Source organism: Antechinus flavipes, chromosome 4, assembly GCF_016432865.1.
Source record: "Antechinus flavipes isolate AdamAnt ecotype Samford, QLD, Australia chromosome 4, AdamAnt_v2, whole genome shotgun sequence".
Taxonomy (NCBI): domain Eukaryota; kingdom Metazoa; phylum Chordata; class Mammalia; order Dasyuromorphia; family Dasyuridae; genus Antechinus; species Antechinus flavipes.
In genome coordinates this window covers 364852376-364867447 of record NC_067401.1, presented here as the reverse complement: position 1 = coordinate 364867447, position 15072 = coordinate 364852376, and the positions used below count along the sequence as shown (strand labels likewise).

Genomic DNA, 15072 nt, shown 5'->3' with positions numbered 1-15072 from the left:
AAAAAGAGTAAAAATACTATGTTGTGATCCATACTCATTTATCACAGTTCTCTCTCTGGGTGCAGATGCACTCTTCGTCACAAGACCATGGTAACTAGCCTGAATCATCTCACTGTTGAAAAGAGCCATGTCCATCAGAATCAATCATTGCTGAAGGGGTTCTTAACCTAAGGTCCAAGGGCAAGGAATTTTTTCTTTCTTTCTAGATCTGATTTTCCTTATGCAGCAAGATAACTGTATAAATATGTATACATATATTGGATTTGACATATACTTTAACATATTTAACATGTATTGGACTACCTGCTATCTAGGGGAGGGCGTCGGGGGAAGGAAGGGAAAAGTTGTAACAGAAGGTTTGTGAGAGTCAATATTGAAAAATTACCTATGCATGTTTTGTAAATAAAAAGCCATAATAATAATAAAAAATAAAACTTCCCTCTTGTATTTTCGAATGTGTAGTGGGAGTAGAAAGGAAAAGATATGTAGATCCTAGAATCAGCTATCTCACCATAATGGCAGCCAGAGTATCCATACAACAAGAATGGGAAAGATAACTAAAGAATGAGCAGAGCAGGTCACACTGAATCAGGGAAACAAGCAACCTCAATGAAGTTTAAGAGCTCAATATTTGAAGTTAGGTTCAATGATCAGGAGGTTTAGAAATTTATGGATGTGGAGAGAAAATACAGGTTCTATTTCCAGGCTGTATTTCCCTCAGTCTTTCCCTTTTTGAAATGCTATAATCTGCCTTCTATTACCATGGCACAGGGAATGAACATTTTTTCTTATGTGAACAATTTTGATAGTATTTTATTTTTCCAAATACATGCAAAGATAGTTTTCAACATTCACCTTTGCAAAACCTTGTGTTCCCAATTTTAGGTAATAAACATGTTTAAAGCTACTACTGACTTCCATGATAATAGTAAAAGTTTGTGTAATTATGGCACTTGCGGTTTTTACATCTATCTTTCTATCTATCTATCTATCTCTCTCTATATATATATATATATGTAAATAAATATATATGTATAAATAGGTGATAGATATAAAAATATATACAAAGACATAATTATACAGGTGGGCTATGCATGTTATTATTTTTCAAATGTTATCCGTGCTTATGGTTTTCTGGCTAGTAGGACCCAGACTTGCCACCTATTCAATGTAACACTTTTTTAACTGTTCCAATATGCCTTTTCTTCCCTCTATTCTCTACTGGTAGACCTGGGTTCAGGTCTCACCCCTAACACTTCATAGCTATGTTATTATGGGCAAGTCACTTAATTTCTGAGTCTCAATTTACTTATTTGGAAAGGGGAGCAAATAAAATGGGTGGTTCTGAGGCTGACATGACTCTATTCATATACATACACACACACACACACACACACCATTACCACCACACCACACCCTAAATATTATCTTCAGTTTCTAACTCTTTCACTAATGCCTCACTCCCCAGCCAATCTGCTACGAAGTCCTCCTGATTCCACTTCTACATATGTGTTCTTCTCTCCTCTGTTATATCCACCACTCTGGTCCAGGGCTTTATTTTCTCATGCCTGGATTATTGTACTACCCTACTGATTGATATTCCTGCTTCAGGTAGTGCATCCTCCACTTATTTGTCAGACTGATCATCTTCTTAAAGCCCAGGTCTGCCCAGGTCATTCTCCTAGTCAATAAATTCGAGTGGTTCCCTATCACCTCCAGGATTACATATAAAATTATCTATTTGGCTTTTTAAGCTCTTTACAATTTGCTCCTTTCTTGTCTCTTTAGCCTTCTTAAGTCTTACTTTCTTTTAGTACTCTTTGATCTAGTGACACTGACTGCCTTGCTGTTCCTCACACAACCCACTCTATCTACAGACTCCTGGCACTTTCTTTGCTGTTCCCTATGCCTGAAATGCTTTGTTCCCTCATCTTAACCTCCTACTTTTCTCTGATTTCCTTTAAGCCCTAAATTCTATAGGAAAACTTTCTTGATTCCTCTTTAATACAAATACCTCCTTCTGTTGATTATTCCCATTTATCTTGTATATATCTTGTTTGCACAGAATTATTTGCCTTTCTGTCTCTCCCTCGAAGACTACAAGCTTCCTTGAGATCAAAGACTTTCTTTTTTTTTTGCCATTTTTTATAAGCATTGTAGAATGCTTAGCACAGTGCCTGGAACATAGTAAATACTTAAAAAATGCTTCTCAATGAATACATAATAAATGCTGATATATATTTTATATACACATTTATATTTTTATGCACATATATATATACATATTATGTGCATATACATATATACAGTGCATGTATATGCATATGTGTGTGCATATGTAATATATACATACATGTATATGCATTGTGATTTGTGAATTTTTATTTACAAAATAAAATGAGTATTTTCTCAAGTCTTTCTTTTCTTTTACTTCCCCTGCAGCATTTCACATTTTTGAAGTTTGTTTCATGTCTCATGTTGGAGATACTATAGAACTCAACTTCTTAAAATGTGGTTTGTGAGCCCATATGAGGTCTCAGAGTTGAATATGGGGATCATAAAATTATGATTTATTATGAGTAAGTAGTTGACTTATATACCTATTTTCATACCTAAAGACTGTGGATGACCTAAAAATTTCTCATGTAAAAAGAGATTGCAAATGGAAAAAGTTTTAGAAGGCCTCTTGTGAAGGGATTTTCTACTGGGTACAAGTTGAATTGGATAGCCTCTGTGTCTTCCAAATCTGACATTCCATAATAGTCTCTTGGGCTGGTTTCAAAAAAAAATTAGCATTCCAGGAAACTGACAGAGATAAACAAGTACTAAAACTGGGGTGGAGAAATTTCACTTGTGTCTGGCAATAATGGAATCTAAACTCAGTTTCTTTCTGGACATGAACGGAGGGTTCAACTACACTTTGGGAGCTCTCTTGAAATTTGTTCAGTTCTATTATCCCATTCAGATGAAATTTGGGGATGTCATTATCAGGCAGTCCTCAAAGAATTGCCATCAGTTAACTCATCTTACAAGTGTATGATGCACAGATAAAAATGGTACGTTACCAGTCTTAATACTAGAACAAAAAGTATCATTCAGTTTTCTAGTTTCTTTGAAAGTCTGTCAATTCCCTTTTTGTAGTGGCAAGAAACTGGAAACTGAGTAGATGCCCATTAGTTAAATAGTGGCTGAATAAGTTATGGTATATGAATGTTATGGAATATTATTGTTCTATAAGAAAAGATTAGCACAATGATCTTAGAGAGGCTGGGAGAGACTTACATGAACTAAGCTAAGTGAAATGAGCAGAACCAGGAGATCATTATACATGGCAACAACAAGATTATATGATGATCAATTCTGATGGATGTGACTCTTTCTAACAATGAGATGAGTGAGATCAATTCTAATGATCTTGTGATGAAAACATTCATCTACACCCAGAGAGAAGACTGTGGGAACTGAGTGTGGACCACAACATAGCATTTTTACTCTTTTTGTTGTTGGTTTGCATTCTTTTTTCTTTCTCATTTTTCCCTTTTTGATCTGATTTTTCTTGTGCATCAAGATAATTGTATAAATATGCATACATATATTGGATTTAACATATATTTTAACATGTTTGACAAATATTGGATTACTTGCCATCTTGGGGGGAAGGAGGTGAAATTTTGGAACACAAGGTTTTGCAAGGGTCAATGTTGAAAAATTATCCATGCATGTGTTTTGAAAACAAAAATCTTTAATAAAAAAAAAGTCTATCAATCTAGAGATTTCATATGCAAAGTTGATCCTTCAGTTAAAAATTTTCCCCTAGGATTTTACTGTTACCTGCTTATATCTTGAAGGCATTTTTTTTTATCTATGTGTAGCATATCTTTTAAATCAGGCTATTCTGTTGCTTAAAGCTCTCTGGAAGCTGTCTAGTACATCACAAGATATATCCAAGGGTTAAACATATATTCTGTCTATGCAGCCCTCATTTCTCCCACCTGCTCATGTTTAAAAAAAAAAACTGTTTTTTTTTCCTCTAGATAAAATATCTCTAAGCTAAGAGTTCTGAACCTTGCCACCAAATTTTACAAGAGAATATATCATCCTTTATCATTTTCTTCATTCTTCCCTTCTGCAGTGAAATTTCTAGAAAAAGTCTTTCATTTGACTTGTCTCCTTCTTCCTCTTCATTGTCTAGTCAACACTCATGATACAGGACCACTAACCTTGGGTCTTCTCTCAAGCCATGATATACTGTTTTCTCTCTCTCCTTTTCCCTCCTTTCTCTTCCTCTTCCTCTTCCTCTTCCCCCCCTCTTTCTTTTTCTCATCAGCTGTTATTCATTCAATGACTACCACCTCTTGCAGATCTGTAACATGTGTGCATGGAATCTAAATCTCATTCTGTAGCTGCTATATATGCCATATCACTAATATTCTGAAATTTACCAGGTACAAAATGGAATTCATGCTCTTTCTTCAAATACTTATAGCCTTTTTCACTGGAGTAGATGGAGGAATTCTCTTATTTCTGTGGAAGACATCAACATCCTTCCAGTCACCCAAATTCCTACCCTCTACTCAGAAGTCATATTCTAACCTCCCATATGTCTGGCATCCTAGATGACTCAGTTGCCAATTCTTGGCTTGTCCAACTCCACAACTTTCCTTGAGGAAAACCCAGTGTCAGTTGGGCCTTTGAAGCCCTTCATTTTCTGGTTGTAGTCTACATTCCAAGGTTAACTGACCATGAATCTCGTGGTAGGAAGAATAACTACCAAAGAGTCTCTCCCACCCCCTAGTTTCCTTGGACTAGGCTAATTCTGTCTCTTAATAGCTCTTGAAACCTTGTTAGAAGCTCACAACTAAGATTCTAGGTCTTTGATATAGCTTCCCAGTCTTTTGAGTACACAAAAACCACTGCTCTGAGTCTTGATGGAAGTTCACTAAAGTTTGTTTTCCAGAGATAGGAAAGATGAGCTCAACTAGATTTAAACTGCATCCTGAATATCTTTTCCTGACTGACAATTTTTCAGTCATTTTATATGAAACCTGGAATTTGCTTTGAGGTGCCAACCTGATATAAGCCAGCTTGGCCAATATAACCCTATCCCATTCTGACCTTCAAACCTCTCCTCCTACATTTCTCCTACCAGACCTCAACATCAACAGCACCCAAAGCCCAATCTACCTGTTGCCTAGTGTCTTCTCAGAAGACTTTACACAGTGTTTTTGTAATATTTCTTTCTTTCCTCTACCTATTAGAATCCTTAGATGCCTTCTAAAGTTCATGTATCACTGATTTTTGTTAACATGTCCCCAATCTTTGGTCCTCTTTCCTTCCTCAAAAACTTTGGTTACCATTTATTTGTTTTGTTGGTGGAATCACTGATTCCCTTCCCAATCCACTCCACCCCCCCTGGGCTCTTGTCCCAAGAGACTAGAAATTCCTAGAAGACAGGAACTGGTTTTGGATCTCCAACACCTAATGGAGTGCCAGGTATTTTAGTTAAGTGTTTGAGAAATGCTTCTTGAATGGTATCAGGTAGGATTGCAAACTTCCAGGTTATAGATTCAATACTGGTACTCTTGACGGAAGAACCTTGGATTTTGAAGTCGATATTGAAGATTTTGGATGAGAAGTTTCCTCCACCAAAGCCTAGTGGCATCTGCTGTTCAAAGTGACAGCCTAAAGAAGGTCCCTTGAAGAACGAAAAGTTTAGGTTCTTGGACTTAAGACTGGAAAAGCTCTGCGATGCCATATAAACTAAACCTTCCATTTAGCAGATAAGGTAGCAGAGCAAACTGAGGGTTCCTACAGAAAATCTTGATCCAGAAATTTGCTGCTGGTGGCAAGGGTATGACTTGAATGGGAAGATTGAAAGGAAGAGGGGAGGGCTGATAGGGAGAGTGATCTTGATGGTCAAGGGAGACATCAAAAGTCAAAGTGTCATGTGTTTTCCCTGTAATTGAGCTCCCTTGCATCCAGCAATTATTATTATAGATTATATGGAGATTATAAGGAACGGTGATCCAAAGTCTAAAGGGAAGGAGGTAGAGGGCAATGGAAAGGCAGGGCTTGACTTGCAAAGACGCATTTAGGAGGACGCATTTCTCAGCCTAGGCATGAATGTCTATTCACAAAGATTCTCAGGCTCCTAAAGGCGTCAATTGGGTCCTGGTTAATTTGATGGTAACTTCCTCCGGGATTAGGTTCCTCAAAGGAGAAAGAAAAAAAATTTTTTTCACTTTATTTTGCAGCTGAGAACTAGGTAGAGCTCCTTCATTTCAGGTGATCTCATTTTTGCCCTTCCCACTTTCCTGCCCTTAGGCCACCGGCCAGTCAAGGGAGGGCTTTCTAAGGGTTTCTTGGCTCCTCCTGCCTGTGGGGACTTCGGAGGCTGGAGGATGGAGAAGCAATCGCTATTGGGCCACCCAACTGACCGGGAGAGAACAGGAAGCTGAGGCAGGAGAGGGAACGACACCGGGCTGAAGGGCTAGTCGCCAGCGCCCTCTCGCCGTCCACTTCGGAGCTCTGGTCCAGGATCAGCCTGAGCAGCGAGCGGCCCCACTGCTGTAGCTCCAGTCTGTTCCTGGCCAGACGCGCCTTTTTGGAGGAAGACTGCAGCCTAGCGAGGAGCGGCTAGCGGCGGCGGCAGCTTCCCGGCGGCGTGATTGCGGTTCGATCGCTGTTTGGTCATCTGCAGGGTAAGGTAGGGCCTGTGCTTCTCCTTCCGCCCGCCAGCCCCGCAGGTGGTCGGGGGCTGCTGGACCCTGTGCCTGGCTGCTGCGGGGCGCCCGGATGGATGTCCAGAAGGAACGGGAGGGGGAGACCGAAAGTGGCCGTGGCGCTTCTAGAGCCTGGGGGTGAGGAGGAGGGTACATGAAAATGGAAAGGGATGGGGGAGAGCTATGGAGGGAGACCTGTCGGAAAGAGAGGGGCCTCTAAGCTTCGGTGAGATGAGTGCACTTAGTGGCGTATCGAGATTACGGAAGGAGCGGAGCTGGGGAAATGGAAACTGCTGGGAGGATGGAGAAGGCCGAGGTGTAGCTTGGTGTAGGTAGGCGTGTTGAACGAGATAAGGTGGCGGTGGTGACAGCTGGTGTGAGAACGTTTTAGTTTAGATCACCGGTTTAGGAGGCGGCGCTTTCACCTCTGCGGCCAGGTTCTATTCCCGGTCAGGCAACATCTTTTGCTTGGCTAGAGATCTGATTAAAAACCCTTCTTTCCTCTCTGTTTCTGGGGCCGTCCCGCGAGCATCCATTCACTGCTCCTCTAGCAGCAATAGCCTCCGCCCGGAAATCCCCGGCCTGCTTTCTCTCTCCGCTGCCTTCTTCTTGGGACACTCCCCTCAAGTAACATTTCCCTACTCCACCAGCCATAACCGTACACACGTTCTCGGCAATCCCGGCCAAGGCTGTTCAGATCAATTGCCACCAGACAAAGGCACAGTCGGGGCAGCTCGCTCCTGCCTCCCTAAAACCTGGTCAAAGCAGAAAACGACGGTCCACATTGTATTGGGTAGCACAGGTTCTGCAGTTTTGAATACCATTGTTGACGGCCATCGGTCCCACCTTTCTGCAATAACTTCTGAATTTCTCTGAAAAAAGCCCTTAGCTAGAATTGCCCCTGCTAGGCTAATAGGCCAATGGAGTTAAAGACCGAAAGAAATCTTATCTGCATATATAGACCAAAATACTTCTAGAGGGTTGCCTGGAGGGTGTTCGAAAAAGTAGGGAGAATATGGAAATTTAAGGGGAACCGCTTGACTATCAATTGGAAGGACGATTGACCGTTCAAAAGGTGGTGTAAAAATCCAATGGGTTACCATTTGGACTTCGAAGAATCAACAGTAAGAAGATCCAGAGAAACAAGGGAAGAAGTATTATAGAAAGTAATTTACAGGGAATTGAGGAGAAGCTGAAAAAGCAAGAGATACCAGGACTGCTGGTAAGTCAGGTACAAAAACACAAAGGAAGTCAAAAGCTGTATCTTTTGATGTAGAGATCGGTCTTTGCTCCTGGAAGACATAAATTAGGAAAGAAAGGGGAAATCAATAACAATAACAAAAAAAAATAGAATCCATAATTCTGGTAAGAAAGAAGCTGGTTGATTAAGTAAGTAAAAACAAAAACAAATCTTCCTATCTCCTCCCCCCACCTCATACCTCCCTAAAATTAAAAAAAAAAAAAATCATCCAAACATGAAAAGGAAAAAACTTGAAGATAGGGAGAAAAGGACAAATGAAGAAAAGAAAGAAGGAAGAGAGGAGGTGGAGGGAAGGAAAAGGAAAAGAAAAGAGTCCAAGAGCAGGAATTAGTTGGATAGGGCTTTAAGTTGGACCCAGAGAATGAAAAGTTTGTTGGAGCTGTCTGTAATTGGTGACTTTGCCCCAATCCCTGAAGTGTTTCTGTTCCCCATCTCCAGGTAGTGGGCTGTAAAGGACAAAGATTTTTAGATTAGGTAAAATGGAAGGTGAGATGGAGAGCTCAAAACTAACACACACACACACACACACACACACACACACACACACACACACACACAAAACTCACAAAAGGAATTTCAAGGCAGAAAAGGGGTAATAAACCAGGATAGATATCCTATTTTCATGCTGAAAGCATCACAAATTCCTTCCTGGGGTTGGTCTGCCATTGGCTACAGACATATCAGGCTGGAAGATGCAACTTACAGTTGTGTCAAGCAGAAAAAGCTAATGTCAAAAGTAGGATTCATATTCCTGGCTCCATCGAAGACGGTGACCTTATGGCAGTAAGTGAGTCATCCCTACAAACTCTCACAATGGGCTTCCTCCACCATCTTTACCTCTCATCATTAACCCCTTGGAAACAGCCACTTCTTCCCTTCTGTTGGTCCACAATTTAGGACTATGCCGGAAATTGCCCCAACTGTCTCTAGGGGAAAGATCAGCAAATTTTCATTGTGAAAATCAAAAATTGGAAACTCTTATAAATCAGGGCTTGGTTTATAGTTTTATTCATTGTCATAGGGGAATTTACACATGATTATCTCAAGAACAAGATGGTTGTTTGCCAAACTAGGCTAAAGTTTAAATCACCTACCTAATGTACATGGCCCTAGAAGTATCTCCCACTGGCAAAATATTCCTTTTATTCTGTCTGAATAAGAAGTTGACCATTCCAGTTTCCTTTGCTAGATTTTCATCTAGGACTAATTGTGATTGTCCCTCAAAGTTCTGTCTTGGTTCTTCTCCTTCTGTATTATCTCACTTTGTAATCTCATCATCTTATAGATTTTCAGATGTCCAACTGCCAAATTCCCTATTATTGTTGAAATTATCACCATCTTCCTAGTCACCTAGATGTATAACCTCACTGTCATCCTCAATTTCTTACTGTAATCTATTCTGCTCTTTAATTCTTTTTTTTTTCTTTCACCAATTCTTGTTTGTATCTGATTTTTTCCTCTGACACACTTCCACCTTTAAGCAAGCCTTCATTAACTCACTCCTAGATCATTACAATACATTGTTGGTCTTTCTGAATCATTCTTTCCCCACTCTATTCTGTCTTCCATCCAACTGTTAAAATGATCTTCCTAAAGAGTATACTTAACCATATGAACCCTCTAATAAGTAAATTCCATCAAATCCCTATTATTTTTATGATCAAATAGAAAAATCCCCTACTTAGCTTTTAAATCCCTTCACATTAAGCAATTTTCTACTATTCCAGTCTTCTCAGACCTTATTCCTTTTCCTGTAATCTCCAGTACTGTGATACTAACCTTGTTTCTGTTTCTTGAACAGGACACTCCAACTCCTCACTGTGCCTTTTCATTGACCTGTTTCATGCCCCAAACTCTCTTCTTCTTCATCACCACCTCCCGAATTCCATGATTTTCTTCAAGACTCACCTTCAATGTCAACTTCTACAACAGGCCCTTCCTAGTCCCTCTATTGTTAGCATCTTCTGTCTGATATGACTTCCCATTTAATATCTTTTACTATAGATAGTTTATAGTTACATAATTGTTTCTATATTCTGTCCCCTAATAAAATGTGAATTATTTGAAGGCAGGGAACCCATTTTTGCCTTTCTTTATATCCCCAGCACTTTACTCAGTACTTGGCACAGAGAAAGTGAATGATAAAAACTAATTGAGACATTTTCTAATCAACAACTTCATCATATCCCTGACTACTAAGGAAGAGAGAGGGCTAAATCATCCAATGGTTTCTTGGATCCAGTCTCCAGGAAGATTCATTCAATATGTTTTTACTTCTTTTCTGGAGAAAGAGCAAAGGACCTCCTCCAACGGCAAGCCTGTTTTCCTCAGGTATAGTTAGGAGAATAACTATTCAAAAAGAGCTTGAGGAACCTAAGGGTGGTCCTGTAGGGGGGAGGGGGCTTTGCCTTCTATTAACACCAGAGAGCTGAAACTGTAACTACATATCTATACTGAATATTTATTGACTTGGAACAAAGAAGATCTTGTCAATGATATGATGGTAATTTGGAGTTCTTGAATGAAGGAGAGAGAGTTCTTATACAACATGAGCAAAAGAAGGGTATAACATTTCAAAAGTGGCTTCTAATAGGAAAGAGAAGGATTATTCTTCTCCTAAGTGCAAGCCCAGGGAGGAACATGCTCTGGTTGGTGGGACTCCTGAGATTCAATTTTTGTGACCTTAACTTCAGGATAGGGGGGGCAGGTTGTTCACAGGCAAGAGGCCAATAACCTCTTAATTACTTACAGGTGACCTTGATTCTATTTAAGTATCTGTGAATGTGACAGAAGTATAGTCATGTCTACTAATAACCCTGATATGTCTGTGTTAATTCTGATCAGGATCAATGACTCATATCATAAGTCCTACTGTGAACTACAGCTATTGAATATAACTTACCCCATGGACTAGATGAGTGAGATCTCAGATTGGTCTTTCCAAAGAGAAGAGAAAATACCTAAAGTTTCATTCTCTTCCATTTTTAGTCACAACTTGGGGGGAGAGAGGCAGGGTGAGAGCATCTTGTGTTCAGTTTTTAATTTTTTCAATTAAGAGGTTTTATTTCTTTTTCAAAAAAAAAGCAAAATATTATTTTTAAAAATTAAATTTATTTTTTTAATTATAAATGAAAACAGAAAAAAATGGACATTTTTGTATACATAATAGCACATAAAAGTAAAGAATGAGTTTTCATTTCATGCTGCCTGATTTTATAAAAAGGATTTAATAAATTTAATGTTCCATTCAGTTTACTTCCAACTATTCCTTCCTGCATATTTCCCTCCCTCATAAGCACCCACTCTTTCTGTTCCCCCTCTGTTAGTTTCTATGTTGAATTTGAGGTATTTCTACTCCAAATCGTGTATGAGGAGGGAGTGCAGGAAGGAGTTCTTAGTCTCTGTGACTTCTTTTAGGAGTTCTCTATTTCCTTGGCAAAGCGTCTAGAACGGTGATGTTTTTTCTTCTTTCTTCTTTTTCTTTCTTCTTTTCTTTCATGTTTACTGTAATAATTTTTATTCTCTGGTTTAGGAGAGTAATCCAATACAGTGTCATAGTGTCCATAACTAAGCCAGCTTAGCCAAATACTTTTCCTATGGGAATTTTCTGGATCAAAAGAGTGAATGGTTGTGGATACAATAGGATTCACCAAACTGCCTCCTAGAGTTAACTGAATAGAGATATTGAGAATGTCCCCCAGGGCCAGCATCTCTGGGTAGCCACCCCAAGTGTTATTCTGTGCTGCTTTGAAGAGAAATTCCTCCACATCACCTTCAATGAGGATTCTGAAGAGGTCAAGGTTTCCAGCTATGTAGTTGACTGTTTTTTCCCGAAGCTCCTGGTACTGGTTCTGGTGCCCATAGACTGCTTTGCTGACGGCTCTGTAGAGGCAGTTCCCATCAGGAATGATGTGAAAGCGGCACTTATTTCTCTCCCGTAGGTACATGTCTTGTTTCTCTATTTCCTCCAGTCTCTGCGACTTGTTTGAAATCATTGTATTGGTGCAACTACTTTTCAGGGGCTGATAGCTCATTTTCAGGATGGAAGAGTGGATGACTTGGTTAATGTATAAGCAATCCTGCTCTTGGCCCTGGAAGCTTGCTCTCCAAAATATTTTGCCTACTCAAGGAAATTTTTGGGACTGGAATACAGGCATCTGGACAGGTAATCAGGGCAACCACCAAGATTCACTGTTAGTTTGCTATGATGGATGTTTCTCTTGGTCCAGTTCTCCTGGAAATGCTGCTGCTCTTGCTCTTGCTCTTGCTTTTATTTCATGCAAAGACAAAACAGATTTTAAATTTTATAGATTATTAAACTCTCAGAGAAAAGAAAAAAATCCCACAGAATTATCTCAAATTATAACATCCTATTGTGGTAATTAGCTGGTTTTAAATAGGTGGTTGTGGAATGAGGAATATAGTGACTCCCAAAATGCACTTTGGTTTCTTCCTCTTCAGCTTTAGGAAGTTTATTTTTGAAGGAAAGTGCTGAATTCAATATAAGTGCCCAAGTTAGGAAAATCCCCAAAACTTTAGGCAAAGGTTGGACTTTCTGTTTAATTATATCTTTAGATTAACCTCTAATTAGCCTTTGTAGTTGAGGCAAAATTCAGTTTACTGGAAATATTTCGATATCAAAATGGTAGATTCTACCCTAGTATTTGTGACTAAGTAGACAATAATAATAATAAGTAGAGGAAATTGGAAAAATAGATGATCTTTTCTTTACCTTAGACTGAGAGTTCTAATCTGGGATACTCCTAGAGTCAGCTACTTGTTTTCTTCCAGATGTCGCTTTACTGCGACAGATCAGTCGGTATACTGTAGTTCTCTTCCTTGCTCCATCCTCTGATCTCTTCTTTCCCTGCTTCTCTCTTTTCCTTTAATATTTGAATCCCTAAGGTGTGAACTCTTACAAGTGGCTTTTGATTTGAATGGAGTTCACACCTTCACTTCCACTGAGTATTGAGTGGTCTGCTCTGCTTGCTTCCCCCTCCTGGCCTTGGAAGCCTGCTCTCCAAGCTGCTCACCCCAAGTCCCTGGAAAGTCCCTGGAAAGACTGTATAATTAAATCATAAAAAAATAAAATAAAATTCAACTAATCAAAGCACCCATTCCTTCCCTATTACAGGGTCTGTTTTCCTCAGCTCTTGAATTATTGTGACTATCTAATATACTTCCCATTTATTCGTCTTTGCAGGTTAACCATAAGCAGTCAATGTCCATTTGCTGATTAATTATCAAAGATTCTCTGGAGAGAATTCCTCATTCTCTAAAATTCTAAAATTGTCTTATTGCTCAGTGCAGATGGGTAAATGGAGAAAAGATACAAAGATAATCTTGCTAGAGATAAGTACATTCTCTCTATGGACAGATTGCCTATTTCTTGACTTTTCAACATGCAAATAATCGCTAAAACTTCACACCTTTTAAAGATGAGAAACTAGAAACTTAAACATGAAGGAGTTAACACCTTAGATTGAAAAATTCAATGACAATGGAATTTATCCTTAAATCTCATTTCCTAGCTATCTAACAACCTGTAGATTTGCCACAGTTTGAAATGGCCACATCCTTTTAAATCCTTTCAAGGAACACTTTGATGATTACACCATCCTTGATTTACAATTCTTTTCTGCAATGAATATGGGTGTTATAATTTTGTAAAGTTTTAAATTCAATTTTATTTTGTTTTTAGCTCTAATTCTCTCCCACTTCCCTTTCAATCCAAGAAAAAAAATCCATCACAAATATCTTGTCACATGAAAAAAATTCCTGCATTCTTAAAAAATGTACTCTGCGTCCATCATATGTTTTTACCTGCAGGCACAGAGAATATTTCATAATGAATCCTCTTTGAAACCATGATTGGTTGTAATATTAATTAATGTTAATTTCAAAATTGTTTGTCTTTACATATTGTTGCTGTACAAGTTATATTATTGTATCCTGGTTCAGCTCACTTTGCTTTGTTTCTATTTATACAATTCTTCCCAAGTTTCTCTGAGACCATTTTATTGATCATTTCTCATAGCACATTCATATGCCACAATTTGTCTAGTTGTTCCCTAGTAATGGGCACTATTCCTCTCCCACCACAACCAGTTTTCTAATCTTTTCCACCTTAAAAAACTCCTATGCATATTTTTGTAGGTGTGATTCTTTTTCCTCTTTCTTTGATTTCCATGGGAAATGGAATTAATACTGTTATTACTTGATCACAGCATAAACAGTTCAATAGCATTTTGTCATTTTTCCAGATTGTTTTCCAAAATACCTGAACAAATTTAAAATAGGGAATTTAAAAACTCTTATTTTTATAAATTTAATGCATTTCTTCATATGTTTGACAAGTGCTAAATTTTCTATTGGGCTCAGGTTTGAGCACAGATTGTGCTTCACTCTCACTCTGGTACTGCAGACCTTTCCTGCGGATTTTCTAAGGTGTCTTGGGCTAGAAGATTGTTTCACTCCATTTTATAGATTCTGCTGCTCTAGAATTTGTTTAGAGTCATTATTTAAAGGAATTTGGAGGAACTTGGGGGAGAACTTCAACTAATTCCTGCCTTTACTCTATCATCTTTATCCTTTTCCATTTTTGTCAACTTTATCAGTATGATTTTTGTGAGGTAAAAATTCAGAGTTGTTTTAATATGTATCTTCTAATTGTTAATGCTTTAGAACATTTTTTTAATGTTACTTATAGCTGACATTTTTTCCTCTGAAAACTGCTTGTTCATATTCTTTGAGGATTCATCCATCAAAGAATGGATTTTAATCTTATGAATTTGACTCAGTTTCCCTTATATCTTAGTTCAGAGAAACTTGCTAGAGGAGTTTTACCCTTTTAATCAGTTTCCAAGTGATGATTCTAGCCCCCAGAGACAGAAAGAGAAGTAAGGCAGAACACCAAGGCAGAAAGTAACATAAGAAAAAGAGATCCCAGGGGATCGCTGAATTAGTGTTGGGTGCAGGAATAAGTACTCTCTGGCAGCTTTCTCTCATTCAATTTTATTCCAGTGAAACTGACAACCTAACTGAAAATGATAAATATTTGTAAAATTATGAATCATCTAGGCTAACAGA

The 15072-nt window shown here is 38.6% G+C and overlaps 1 long non-coding RNA gene across 2 annotated transcripts in view; it reads left to right on the top strand.

Moving 5' to 3' along the window:
- Positions 1–6276: 6276 nt before the first annotated feature.
- Positions 6277–15072, top strand: part of LOC127562498 (uncharacterized) — a 47612-nt gene continuing 38816 nt past the window's right edge. Inside the window, exon 1 of one of the 2 annotated variants that reach the window (XR_007953682.1) lies at positions 6277–6706. This is a non-coding gene — a long non-coding RNA (uncharacterized LOC127562498). The remainder of the gene's footprint in view (positions 6707–15072) is intronic. The other variant, XR_007953683.1, reaches the window with a different exon arrangement.